Source organism: Pan paniscus, chromosome X (assembly GCF_029289425.2).
Source record: "Pan paniscus chromosome X, NHGRI_mPanPan1-v2.0_pri, whole genome shotgun sequence".
Classification (NCBI taxonomy): Eukaryota; Metazoa; Chordata; class Mammalia; order Primates; family Hominidae; genus Pan; species Pan paniscus.
Window position 1 is genome coordinate 12894131 of NC_073272.2, and position 12319 is coordinate 12906449.

At 38.6% G+C, this 12319-nt stretch overlaps 1 protein-coding gene across 1 annotated transcript in view; it reads right to left on the reverse strand.

Moving 5' to 3' along the window:
* The window catches only part of LOC134729820 (uncharacterized), a 56462-nt gene that overhangs the window by 36835 nt on the left and 7308 nt on the right, over positions 1-12319 (reverse strand). The gene's annotated exons all lie outside the window — the stretch shown is intronic.

Here is a 12319-nt window from a genome sequence, read left to right on the forward strand (position 1 = left end):
TTTCAACTGGTATAAGACAGTGGGTTAAAGTATCAGAAGGACCTGGGTTCCACTTTTGCTCTACCCTTACTGTGATTCCCTTATCATGTTATTTAATATCTCTAAGCATCAATTTCCTCATTGGTAAAATGTACACAATTATAATTTTATCAAGAAAAATTATCTAAAAGTTGAATAAGGTTAAAAGGGTGCGGCATGACCTTTCAAAATTTTACCAGAGCACTGACTGGTGCTAAAAGTTACTTCATTATCTAGGGAATGTACCTGTGTTTGACTTTCTATTTTCTATTTGGTTAGAATTTAGATGATCTGAAGTTACGTTAATTCATAAATTTCTATCCAATAGAAAAGATAATATCAAATACTGTGGTTTTATTGCTTTGAAGGATATTAACCAGTTTTAAATGTAGCCTCAAAATCTTATTCAACACTTTTTTTTCCCTCAAAATGTCTATAAATACCAGATTCCTCAAAATGCTCTTGGAATTAGTTTAATTTTGTAATGGTTCCAATCATTAATGAGTTAAATGACTGTTTGGAATGTTTTCATTCCGTATGTATATGACATTCATGTTTTTAACTTGTTAAAAATTATACTTTAACCGTACCTATATCATCAGGTTGTTACGATAATTAAATAAAAATTAATATAAAGTAATTAATAAGGCCCTAACACATTTTAATCGATGAATGTTAGCTATTGTTATTATCTATTATTAAATGAAGTTTGGTTCACAAGAAATAAAAAATATATTATATGCCAAACTTCACCTATAGATACCCATGAGGTTAAAACAAAATAAATAAAACAAAGAGAATATTGATTTCCTTTGGGACTTTTGAGTCTTCCAGTGTCTAGCCCAAGGAATCAAGCTTTTGAATCAGTAGCCATTTTCATGGATGATGCTGGGACTTATATTTATTGGGATACATAATCATAAACAGAATAAATATTGTCTCATAAAGAAAAAGAAATATAATTTTCCCACTTCACATGACTGATAATAGATAAAATAGCTAAAAATTGATTAAAGTAAAAATTAATATTTTTCCTTTAAATCCTGCCTTGATACACCCAACTACTATCTTTCATTTTATTTCCTTTAATTTTAATGAGTTATCCCGATTTTTTTCCAAAAGTTTTTTTGTTTGTTTTTTTCCATTGTTGTTGTTGTTTTTTTTTTTTTTTTTTTGGAGACAGAGTCCTGCTCAGTCGCCCAGGCTAGAGTGCAGTGGCGCGATCTCGGCTCACTGAAACCTCCACCTCCCAGGCTCAAGCCATTCTCCTGCCTCAACCTCCCGAGTAGCTGGGATTACATGAGGCCGCCACCACACCCAACTAATTTTTGTATTTTTAGTAGAGACAGGGTTTCACCATGTTGGCCAGGCTGGTCTTGAACTCCTCACCTCAGGTGATCTGCCCGTCTCAGCCTCCCAAAACGCCGGGATTATAGGTGTGAGCCTCCGTGCCCGGCCTTTCCAAAAGTTTTGAATAGCTATATCCTTCACTCCTTCATGTGATTTCAACAACTGCTAAATACAGCGGTGACTTCCCTCCAAAAAAATTGTCCCCTAAAAGAAAGTAAAAAATAAGAGGGCTGCATGATCAATTTCTCCAATTTCATTATGATTTTGTTTCCTGTTTATGCTCGAATAACTTTCTCAGATTATAAATCCTCAAAAAGAACTCAGTCAATTTTAGGTTTTGGGGGTTTCTTTATTTTTTAGATACTGGCCCAGGAGTTAAATCAGCTTTGGCTCAGAGGAACCAACTGAATTGAATCAACTGAATAATTGAATAAACATTGGAACAGCACTCCAGAAGCAATTCCTATCCATACTGATGTCTAAAGAACAATGAAAAAGCATCTATAGAAAGAAATACAAGTACTGGAGCTAAAAATTTCCACATACAAATGAAACTGGGATTTACTCTGCACTGTACACAAAACCAGAGCCTGGGTCATCAAATACTTTTTAAATACCTTCAAATATTGAAACACAATGCAGGAACCTACTTAATTCATTTTAAAAAGCAAATAAATGAATATAGAGACTTACATCAAGGTTAAACATTCAGCTGTTGTTCAGTTCCAGTGAACCAAAGAAGTGTACACTGAATTTAAAATAAAATGAAGACACATAATATATGAGGTACTGAAGTGCTCTTTACATTTGCAGAGCTAGCTTATGCTTCCAGACAGGTTCAGACATACATGTACATGGATACACACATACTTGTGTATATGCGCATGCATTTATACATATGTGTAATATATGTATATATATTCACACACACACACATTTCCTAACCAAAAAGGAAAGGCTTATTGTTTTCATGTTGAGCCTTTGAAATAAGACATTAGCACTGAGCAAGTGGAGAAATCAGAGTGGAAGTAGCCATCATTCAACATTACTCCCAGATCCTTGCTACTCAAAATGTTGTCTCTGGCTCAGCAGCAACAGTATCATCTGGCACCTAGTTAGAAATGAGGAACATCATGCTCCACCCCACACCTCTCAGAACAGAACCCAAGTTTTTACCAGATTGCCTAATTTATGTGCCCAAATTAAAGTTTGAGAAGTGCTGCCCTGGATATGTGCTGTCCATTACCAAAGTTACTAGCCACAGGTATCTGTTCAGCTATTGAAATGTACTTATTGAGACTGAGAGATTGCATTTTAAAAATTTAATGAATTAAAATTTAAAAACTCATACTCAATTCAGTTATTGGAATACTTTTCAATACGTTTGGAACAACTTAGGTACACGAATCTAAATATAGATAAGTATTTCTGGTGAAAATATAGCATCCAAATTAAGAAGTAAGCATAAAATACACACCAGATTTCAAAGGCTTAGTATAAAAACATTTACGTAAAACATGTCATTGAAAATTTTATGATTACAGGTTAAAATGATAAAATTTCGGATATGTTGGGTTACATTAAATATGTTCTTAAAATTCATGTGCTTGTCTTTTACTTTTCAAATGTGACTACTAGGAAACTGCAGCTCACATTCTATTTCTACTGGACAGCATTCCTTTCGATCCATGGTTCTCAAATGTAAAATTAGTGCCTGGCTCCCACTCCCAGATATTCTGGTAAAATTGGTCTGGGGTTGAACTGAGCATTGGGATTTTTAAACTCTTCCTGGTGATTCCATTGAGCTTCCAAAGTTTGAGAACCACCACCCTGGATTAATAACAGATTCATTAATTCTAACTGATAAATAATGGCCTCATAAAGTCTTTATATCTTTTGGGAACTCCCATCATTCTTCAACTAAAATATAGAGCTGGGAAAGTAGTACCATTTCTTAAGATCAAAAGGCTGGAAGTTTGGGTGATATTATTCTCCTTCAACTTCAGGCAGAGTTAAATATACCCAACCAGATGAAAATCAATGTTCTTCAATATCTTCAGAAACTGGCCACCAGTTATTTCAGCAGTTCATTTCTATATCTAATGTAGTGGATCTTAGACTTCTGTGCGTTTAGAATAATCTCCTTGATAGTTTGTTCAAAAGCAGATTGCTGGGCCTTAGTGAGTCACAGGAGTTCTCTGGTAGGGTGACCAAGTGTCCTGATTTGCCTGGGACTTTTCTGGGAATTGCTCGGTCCTGGGCAAAGAGGGGCAGTGGATCACCCTAACCCAGGGAAGTGCATTACTAACAAGCAGTCCAGGTGTTACTTCTGAGCACAGTTTGAGAACTACTTCTAGAAACACAGGCTCTCAAATACTTTTTCAGTGATACTCTTTTTGGATTAACCAACTGTCCTAGGAACACAACCAACGAAGTTATACAAATAACCAGTTCAGCAAACAACTGATTGTGGAAATCGTTCTAATATAATTAAGCATGTCATCAAATTGCTTTAAAGTGTATGAAAGAACTACAAAGAGATCACCCTGATGGCCTTGATGAGAACAATTCCATTGTCAGAAATTTAGCAGATTGAGACCAGGGAGGCAAAGTAAGTATGTGGCTTGAAGTCATGTCAACACTGAGTTTGAATCACAGCTTCTGCCATTTGCTAGCTGTGTAACTTTCAGGAAGTTCCTTAACCTCTCTGGATCTCAGTGTTTTCATCTATAAAAGATGAATAATTTATACTTACACTGAAGGTTAAGGATGAGAATGAGAAATAATGCACTACATCAGATGAATCCCAGCTGAGGGACATTCTACAGCATACCTGACCAGCACTCTTCAAAGCTGTCAAGGTCATCAAAAAGAGGGAAAGTCTGAGAAATTGTCACAGCCAAGAAGAGCCCAAAGAGACATGATAATCAAATGTAATGTGGAATCCTAGATGAGATCCTGAACCAGAAAATGTATATTAGATAAAAACTAAGGAAATCTGAATAAATCTTGGGTGTTGGTTAATATTATTGTATCAAAATTGGTTTATTGCTTGTGACAAATGTACCATACTAATATAAGGTGTCAATAAAAGAACAAAATGGGGGTAGGGTGAATGGAAACTCTCTGTATATCTCTGTGACTTTTCTATAAATCTAAAACTATTCTGAATTTAAAAGCTTACTACCCCCAAAAAAGTGTCTAGCATAGTAGTTTCCAGGCCAGAAGTACACAGTTAACAATTGTTGTTACTAATTTTGTGAATTGTACATTAGAAATGATGCTAACAAGAACATCATCTTGATTCAACATCTTTAGGAGGAACTATGAGCTTGAAACACTTGGACATCAGAGTTGAGAGAAGAGGACAAAAGGCAAGATGAATGGGCATGAAGACCCCCAACCATGTTACTTCTGATTGGCTTTCTTTCTGGCATTATTCAAATTCTGTACTTATTTTATTCATTGATCTGTTCTCTGCTTTGAGCCCAACCTCTCCTATCTCTGCCCCAGAATATAAGCTCCTTGGAGGCAGAGACTTTGTCTTTGTCACTTCTTTATCCACCATACCCATCACAGCACCTAACATAGCATGGAAATTTTATCTGAATTTACTACACTGAATGAAACGATTCCATTGGACATCAAAGGGCAGAGGCAAACACTCTGGACTGGAGCCAGAGTCCTTTTTATACATGTTTTCTTCTCCTAGCTTCCTCGTAGCTCCCCACCTTTCAAAAAGAGAAAAGCAAACAAATACCAACCCCACTCTACTGACCAAGTAATATACTTTAGGGAAAGAAAAGACTTCAACATTTGGGTCCAGATTTGCTCTCTTACGTTCTAGCTTACATTTGCAAATATGGGTGACATGGCTGAAACAGAAATGTCTCGGTAATTACTTGTGCTATATCACACCTCGTGTTTTCTAGTCAATTTAAGCCTCACAAAAATTTTGTTACATAAGCAGGGCAGATGCTTTTACCTCCACTATAACAAGAGATATAAAATATAAAGCTTTATATAAAAGAGATATAAAATTTTTATATGAAAAGATTATTTTTATAAAAAGATGTTTTTAAAAAAGAAGGAAGGAATTTAAGGTGGCATCATCGTTTACCCAGCTAATTCACAGGGGATTATATTATTCTTCTGGGGCTGCCATAAAAAAAATCCCACAGACAGTGATTTAAAAAACAGACTTGAATTCTCTCACAGTTCTGGAGGCTGAAAGTCCAAGATCAAGGTGCAAGTGGTTTTGGTTTCTGGTGAGCCCTCTTTCCTCAGATCACTGTGCTCTCCATGGTCCTTTGGGTATGGAGAGAACGAGTTACAAGCCCTGGTGTCTATTCCTCTTATAAGGACACCAGTCCTCACCAGTCCTATCAGATTAGGGCCCCACTCTTAATGACCTGATTTGACCTTAATTACCTCTTTAAAGGCCCTATCTCCAATACAGTCACATTAAGGGTGAGGCCTTTCAACATATGAATTTGGGGGAACACAATCCAGCCTATCACCAGAATGTTCTCTGACAACAGGCAGAAGGGTTACCAGGATGAGCAAGGAGGAGCTAACACTTATGGAACAGGGAGGAACTAACCATTAAACCAGGGGTCAGAAAACTATGGCCTTTGGGCCAAAGTTGAGGGCCACCTTCAGGTTGTAAATAAACTTTCATTGGAGCACAGCCACATCCATTCATTTACACATTGTCTGTGGCTGCTTTCATGTAGAGTTCAGTAGTTGCCATGGAGTCTATGGCCTACAAAGCCCAAAATATTTACTCTCTGGCCCTTCACAGAATAAATGTTCTGACTCCTGAGTTAGATCAATATATGAGTGTTCATTTTCTCCATGACATAATGCCATAAAGTCAGTGTTCCTCTCACTTCACCAATGAAGCAGTGGAGGCTCTGAGAGATGACGTGATATCCACATCACACAGCTGACAGTCAGAGAGCCCAGAGTTGGAGCTCTACAACTCCAAAGGGTGCCCTTTCCAGGGCACCTCATCTCTGGGCCCAGGGCTTTTCTCCTAGGCTCGGAATGGTGTGTGGATATGGCTGCCAGCCTGTGGCCTAGGTTAAGTCATCCCATCTGCACAATGGCTTCCTACAATCCTCTCAGCCTCGAAGATCAAGAACAATTGTCATTCAGACCAGAATGTCCCATGGTTTCCATTCACACCTTATCAGCAGTTGACTATAGCTATTTTTGGCCCTCGGTTTCTTGAAATTTTATTTTGTTTTGGTTTATGTTTTATGCTGCGGCATGTGTTTTATATGACTAAAATTGACTTAGAAAGCAGATCATTTGCATTAGGGAGCCTTGCAAATAATATGTAGACCTTAAGAGGTTTCTAGGGATAATTTTGGGACTTTTAGCCCCAAATGCAATTGTTGGTACTTTTCATTATTAAACAGAATGTTTCCTTTTCATTTCAGCATTCAATATTGAACTCCTGGTGCTTTCCTTATTGTAGGAATAAAAGAAGCAAGTGAATACAACTCAGGTTCCTCTTTATGGGCATTTGTCAATAGAAAACAGTTCCAAGATCCTCTTTGAATTAGTAGAGGCATTTCCCAAATTATTTACACAAGAATCCAGAGCTTTTTCATTAGGCCTATGTTAGAATCTAAGGAAGCAAAACAGCAATTGGGATTAATTTTACTATTGGCTAATGGATCACTTCCTGTTTCCAGCTTGTTGATCTTCCTGTCCATACAGACAAATGATTTGCCTGGAGATTCATGCTGCTTTTGTCTGTTCAGCATCATTTCCTCTGAGGAACATCCTCTCCCCCATTTCAGGTGGTCCCAGGTGGGCTGTCAATCACAACACACCAGACCTAGCCAATCATACTGCCTCACCTCCCCATACACAGTAATTGATTCAGGGGAAAGAATGTGACCCAGTCAGAGCAAATTCCCCCAAATGTTAAAGAAGTTAGGAGAGAGGCCTTCAAACTAAGTGGCATCAGGCCAAGAGATAGAGGCAGAATGACTGGATCCAGCCCTTCCTGAGGCTTTACCCAACCCGGACTTCCTAAGAGTGTGATCCCAAAATTTCTTTTTCTGCTTAAGTTAACTCAAGCTGGACTTCTCACTCAAAATCCAAAATGTCCTCACTAATATAACATGCTTCCAGGTTTTCTGAGTGTCCCTCAGAAACATGTGTCAGCAACTTCCAGAGGACATAGGGCACTGAGCGTTGGGATCCATGGGTCCTTATCCTAGCTGCAATCTTAGAGCCCTTAGGTCATCCCTATGCCAAGTTGGAGGGCTTTTGAAATGGAGAGCCTGTTACACAGGGGATGCAACATGATTTCATGGATATATTTATGTCTTATGCACAAAAGTGCATTCTAGACTTGCTTTTTAAGTTCCATATCTCTTTGTCCCCTTTGGCCCTTCCTGGAGTGGAAGCAGGACAAATTCTTGTGCTGATGACACTTTTTTTTTTGAGATGGAGTCTTGCTCTGTCACCCAGGCTGGAGTACAGAGGTGCTGTCTCAGCTCACTGCAACCTCCACCTCCTGGGTTCAAGTGAGTCTCCTACCTCAGCCTCCCGAGTAGCTGGGATTACAGGTGCATGCCACCACGCCTGGCTAATTTTTTTTTTTTTTTTTTTTTTTTTAGTAGAGATGGGGTTTCACCATTTTGCCCAGGCTGATCTTGAACTCCTGACCTCAAGTGATCTGCCCACCTCAGCCTCCCAAAGTGCTGGGATTGCGGGCATGAGCCACCACACCCGGCTGCTGATGACACTTTATTGGCAATCTTGGGAAGGGAAAAAAGACCAAGTAGAAGTAGCAACGGGACCCCTAACATTGATATTGCCTGATGACTGGGCTGGCCAAAGTCTGGTGCCAGGATCCCTATCCTACCAGTGGTTCCAGACACCACCGAGGGAATCTGGAAGGAGAAATAAAGCCCACAACACGCCACCAAGTGGCTGCAATATTACTCTTGCAGTGAAGATACTTTTTTTTTCTCCTTTGTTTCCATAGGGTACTTTTCTAAACCTGTGCAAACTCCCTCTCACTAGATTCCTTAACTGTCACTTAAAGTGTTATCTATGACTCAGAATTTCCTAACATAAATTCTATAACCTCCCTCCTTTCCTCAGGAAAGTTACCAACTGAGGCCTACTCACACCAAAACTCTGATCCTAGTGGCTGTGAGATGTCTGAATGCTGTTTAAACTGTGCACTTACATGTGTTTGCAGGTAGTGATAAATAAGAACTCTTCTTTGTTGTCGTGCTTATTCACAGTTTAACTTGGCTTCCTCTGCTTCAGACAGAAGGGAACTGAAGTAAATTCTTAAGACACACAAGGAAAGAAAGTTCTTTGCGCTGAAGGCGGTTCGCCAAGGTGCTAATTCCATCTTTGGTAGGTTTCTCCCAGGACTGTGTTCCTCATCCAGGAATTTCCCTGAGCTTGATGGTTCACACGTCCAAATTCCAGCTTTGAATAAATAAACCAACTAAAGTGCTCAGTTGCCTCAGGGATTAGCAGAGCAGTTCATGAACTTCCATCGCCCCCCAGTGGCAATTAGTTGGATCTTTTTGTTAGGGATTTTCTTATGCTTAAAATTTAGGTTATCGTTCTCCCCTCCAAAGTTGTTTTAAGTTTTTGTTTGTTTGTTTAATTCTCACACTGAAGATTATAAAGTCTTTGTGTGGAGGTATGTTGGTAATGTCAAATTAATGGCTTCTAGGTCACCAGGTCATAGACGGATAAGATGTAGTATCTGCTTTCATGGTTCTAAGTAAAAGACTGATTTTCAACCTGGTCTCTATTCTGAGGCTCCATCCTGAGAGAAGGTGAAAATAAGCAGCACTAAATCACTAAATCCAGAAAGGACTCTCAGTGGGTGGCATCAAGGTAACCTAGAGAGCCAGTTAGCCTTGGTTGCATATAGATGAGAACTCAGCCACCCACAGTGATAGTATCTACTCTGAAAACAAGATATAGGCTATGTGAGATTCCAAAAATAAAAAGCAGAAACTGTGTTGAGGGAGAAAGCTTATATACATATGAAGTAGCCAAGGAACACTTTTCTAGCATAATAAGTTCATAAATTCATGCAACATGCAGTCAATGATTTTTGATAGCTAGCATAAAGTACTTCACCTTGTTTTATAGAAAAGGAAGAAGTGGAATTTAGTAAAGTTCAGACTGAAGAGGCTTATCTTCAACTCAAAAAAGGGAAGGTTCTTGCCTCCCTGCCCACAGTGGAGTTAGTACTTAAGCTTATTTTTCAGATCATAGTAAATTCCTTTGGTTCACCACCTGCCATGCTCCACCCCCACACCCCTTTTAAATTTAAGACCAGGTTTGTAGTCCTTTAAATAATACTGACCCAGTTCTAAATTCCTACACACCAAACAGTCCTGCCAATGCTAAATCCTGAGTAGAAGTGTTTGTCCTTCAGCTTCCTTTACTCAGAATTTGTCTCCTTTCCAGCCAGAACATTCTCCTTCCCTGGCCACCCCTCTCCCCTTGGCTTTGGAAGGCAAACTTTACCTAATCTGTTTTGTTTAAGAATCCTAAATCTTAGTGGTTTAAGGGCCTCAGTATTAGTACACACAAGCACACATATATAAATTTAAGAACAAAGAATGTTTTATTATCAGCTCATCGTATTTTGTATAATATTTGTTTAATAAATTCACCCTTAAAGTATAAGCCTCTGTCAGTTAGGCCTGGCCTCCCCATCTCCTGGACCCCAAGGTCTTATTCACTTGAATCTCCCAGTCCATGGTCCATGGAATATCAAGTTTCCCTGAGTTACATGTTACTCCTCAGGGACTTAGGCTCCTATGGTCACTTCTGCCTCTGGACTCCTCTCTCTGCTTGTGCTGGCTCAGTTTACATTGACCTAGAGGGGAAACTCTGCCCCTTTATCATCTTCTATGAAAACCCATTCACTAAATTACTTGCTGATTTTGTAAAACACTCATAACAAAATAGAGATATATGGATACTTCTTAAACATGACAAAAAACTTTATGCCAATCTAAAAGTTCGCAAAATGCTTAATGGATAGACACTAGACACTTTTCCACAAAAATTAGGAATGTCTACTGCCACTTTTATTTAACGTTTTGCTGGAAAGTCTTAGCCTATGCAGGAGAAAGAAATTAGAGGCATTAGGCCAGGCGCAGGGGCTCACGCCTGTAATCCCAGCACTTTGAGAGGCCGAGGTGGGCGGATCACCTGAGGTCAGGAGTTCGAGACCAGCCTGGCCAACATGGTAAAACCCCATCTCTACTGAAAAAAAAAAAATACAAAAATTAGCCGGGCATGGTGGCAGGTGCCTGTAATCCTACCTACTTGGGAGGCTGAGGTAGGAGGATCACTTGAACTTGGGAGGTGGAGGTTGCAGCGAGCCGAGATCATGCCATTGCACTCCAGCCTGGGCAACAAGAGCGAGACTTCGTCTCAAAAAAAAAAAAAAAGCAAAAGAAATTAGAGGCATTAAAGTTGGACGGGAGGAAGTAAAATCATTATTAGTTGAGATTATATGAAATAATCCCTGGAAAATCCAAAATAAACACACAAACATTAAGACTAAAGACAAGAGAATCCAAAACATAGGAGAGTATAAAATGGATGTAGTCATTGGAGCTTGTCTTTAGTCCATTTTGTGTTACTACAACAAAATACCTGAGGCTGGGTAGTTTATAAAGAAAAGAGGTTTGTTTGGCTTAGAGTTCTATAGGCTGTTCAAGAAGCATGGAACCGGCATCTTCTCAGCTTCTGGTGAGGGCTTTCATGTTGAGTCAGCAGAGAAAGTCAAAGGCAAACCAGGCACATGTGAAGAGAGAGTAAACATGAGGGGGATCCTCACTTTGTAACAATCCTGCTCTTGCCGGAACCAATCCATTCCTGAGAATTAATCCAGTCTCGTGAGAGTGAGAACCCACTACCATTAGAAAGTCACCAAGTCATTCATGAAGGATTTACCCCATGACCCAGACATCTTCCATTAGGCCCCAGCTCCCAGCACTGCCACACTGCAGATCAAATTTCAAAATTAGCTTTGATGGGGACAAACAAGTCATATTCATACCATAGCACAGCTATACCTTATTCCTTTCACCAGGATAAGTTTCAAATATATAAATGGTTTAAAGGAAGAAGTGTAATTTTTTTAATTGAAGAAACTTGGGAGAATTTAGGACTTAAAATATTTTTAATTATGCCACAACATCCAGAAATCATAGAAGATTATAAAATTAAGATCCATAAAAACTACTCAAAGCAAAACTTAGCAGAAGCAAAAACAAAAAAAGATAATTTTAGAAAATATTCCAACCTCATAGTGTAGAAGAAAGGTTAATTTCCTTATAAAGAATGTCTACAAATCAATTTTTAAAAAAAGCAATACACTGTGTTGATGAAGGTGTGGAAAAACAGGCACTCTCATCCACTCCTGAGGGAAGCTACAAGGGGTACAACCACCTATCTCGGGTCATTTAGAAGTGACTATCAAAGTTTTAAAAGCACATTCCCTTTGACCCAGTCATTTTAATTCTAGGTATTACAAAGATATGCTCACACAGTGTGAGAAATGATGTAAGCACAATATTACTCATTGTAGTATTGTCGTAATAGGAAAGTATTGGATATAACATAAATTTAGTTGATTAGTAAGGGACCAGTTACATAAACTGTATTAACCTATATGATGGAATAGTGTACATGTCCTAAATAAAAACAAAATGGAACACTGTATGTACTGATATGAAAATTTACATTTTAATTCTTGAATCTGTTAAATAAAAAGAAAGACGGATATGGAAAACCTCCAAGATATTTTAGGTGAAGAACAACAGTTAAATCCCTATATAAAGTATGCTACTACTTGTGCTTTAAAAATGGGGTCCCTCAAAGCACATTTCTTGGAAAACTGCATTTCATGTGGTGGTGGTAGAGGATG